Here is a 2,664-nt window from a genome sequence, read left to right as displayed (position 1 = left end):
GGACGTTTTTGTTGTCCAAGGGAGCCCTTGACCTCAGTGATCCTCCTCTCCAAAAAGATCACAGAATGGGTTTTCTTGCCAATTATTCATTATCATGAGATGACACTGATCCCTGCACCCATTCATGTAATAATAAGCATAAGTGATGAAAAATCATAAATATGTTACCAAATCAGACCTCAAAATACAGTTAAGAGATTTTTAAGGTAAGAGAAGGGAAAATTGGCAGGGCTCTGAAACAATTAAAAAAATCAAAAGAGAAGCATTTCAGATAAGGAACACACTGGATATAAAAGAAAAGTAAAACAAGCATTTTCTAAACAATTCACACATAAATCCTACAGGACATGATTGAAAAGGAGTAAAAGGAAAAAGAAATAAGTGAAAACCTTAGAAAATGTGTAGAATGTAACTGAAAGCTAGTGGAAGATAGACCCCAAACTGATAAAATCAATATTACTAGTAAAGATACAAAGTGAATGAAATGACAAGTTGATGATTTAGCTCAATAAAATTTAAAATAAAAGAAATGTAATCTTAGAGTTTTGGAATGCTTATTCTGTGGGTAGATAGAGAAACATGAAACAGTAAAAAATAAACAAATTTCCCTCACACTGTGTATAATTCAGGGATAAACATTTAACATTAGAACACACAAAAAAAGAATTAGAAGCCAGATATGGGGGTCAAGTTTATTCAAGTGATGAGATGCAGGAGAATGACTACAGAACCTTCAGGGACGAAAGTCATATATTAACCATAGAAGGGAAACTGCAGCGCCCCGGCGTGTGTAACATTTGTCTCTTCTGTTCTGTCCAAGCCCAGAGTTTACTCCGAGTCGCTGCTATCCGAACTGGACCCACTGGAACTGCTGCTTCCAGACTCGGAGGCGCTGCTGCTGCGGAGCCGGGACGGCCCTCCAGAGGGCGTGGGGCCGGATTTCTCTTTCTTGGTAGTTTGTCATTGATCAGCTGTCCATTGGCATCCTGCAGCCGCTTCTCTAACTTTCTTTCTTCCCGAGCTAGCTCCTCTTTTGACTTGGCTGCCTGCTTTCTCCCTTTTGTGGAGAATGGTTTTCTCTGTTTTTTCTGTAAGCAATACTTGACATATCTCTCCAGCTCTCCTAACGTGGTGGGTTTCAGGGTCTCAAAGTCAATCTCGGTGTCCTCGGTGTTGGAGTGCTGGAACCAGCCCTCCTGAGACTGGATGATGTGCACCACCCAGCACAGTTCTCCCGGGCAGCCAGTTCATGTCCAGGCTAAGCTGACGCTTCTCATTGTAGCTCATGGCAGCCCCCCCTTACTCCTCCTCCCCCTTCCCTTCCCTCCTCCTCTCCCTCCTCCCCCTCCTCCTCCCCCTCTCAGCAGGAGGCCGACGCCTGCTTGCTGCCTTTCCTCTGCTGCCTGCTGGCCCTGGTCCCTGCAGTTGGCCTTCTTGGCAGGGGTCTTTTGCTGGGCCTGCTTGGCTGGCGGGTCCACCACAGCCTTCATCTCTTCCTCGGCCTTTGCTTTGTGCTTCTTGTCTTTCTTCTTTTTCTCCTTCTCTTTCTTCTTCTTTGGTTTGCCTGCAGCCTCCTGGGGAGGGGCGTGCTGCCCACGGCCAGCTGCAGTCTCCAGGCGGCCAGCAGAGGCCGGTTTGCAGGGGTCTGATGGGGCCTTCCCCGGCCTCTCTCCACTCTTCAGGTGTCCGGGGCTCCCTGCTCAAGCATTTTTTCACAAGTAGCACAATAATGACTGAAACAACCCAACTCCCAGACCTCCGTGGGAGCAAATCAGTAAAGTGGAGATGTGGGCCCGTCTGCCCCCTCTCTGGTGGCGACTTGTTTCTGCCAGCAATTCTGGAAGGGTTTATACAGGGGTAGTCATCAATACCCTAATAAAAATCACAAAACCGATTCAGATTCCAACACCAACCCTTGCAACTTGAGGACTCTGGTGAAGGCATGGGAGATAGATGACCATTTTTCTAACTGTTGGCCATCCTGACACTCTGTGAGGTCTGAGGCAGTTTATTCAACTTTTAATCAAGTTTTGTTCATAATAAAAATCTAACTGGAAAAAAAACTTCAGGAAAATCAACCATACTTCTTATAATATTATAAACATACAAATTCTTCTCAAATATCACCAGAGATGGATTCACAGAATTCTTATACTTTAGTAAATGCTACCCATAGATAAACTAAAAATAATTTATAGGATTAAATACAGACTTTGGCAAGGACATTCATTATTAAGTGCAGGAAGTCAATGAAAACTGATTTCATAATGGAGTTCACAGAAATTTTGTTATGAAATGGAGATTACATGTATTGCCAGGAACATAATTACAGAGTCACCTTAAGGAGATGTAACAAAGGTTTTTTTTTTTTTATTTTTGTCTTTATTAGAGAAGTTGTGAGATTACAAAACAATCATCCAAGAAAATACAAAATTCCTGTATGCCACCCCAACACCAACACCTCACTTTGTTGTGGAATATTTGGTACAACAGATGACAGCACATTTTTGTAATTATGCTAGCAACTAAAGTCCATGGATTAACTTGGGGTTCGCTGTGTATGTAGTGTAGTTCCATGAATTTTAAAATTTATTCTTTATCCGTGTATGTCATCTAGCATTTCCTTTTTTACTCATATTCAGATATATGATTATTTCAGTGCTG

At 42.7% G+C, this 2,664-nt stretch overlaps 1 pseudogene; it reads right to left on the bottom strand.

The window, feature by feature from the left end:
* Window positions 1–828: 828 nt before the first annotated feature.
* Window positions 829–1,980, bottom strand: LOC119519338 (annotated as a pseudogene).
* Between the last annotated feature and the right edge of the window lie 684 nt (window positions 1,981–2,664).

Source organism: Choloepus didactylus, chromosome 23, assembly GCF_015220235.1.
Source record: "Choloepus didactylus isolate mChoDid1 chromosome 23, mChoDid1.pri, whole genome shotgun sequence".
NCBI lineage: Eukaryota > Metazoa > Chordata > Mammalia > Pilosa > Megalonychidae > Choloepus > Choloepus didactylus.
This window is presented reverse-complemented; position numbering and strand designations above follow the sequence as displayed.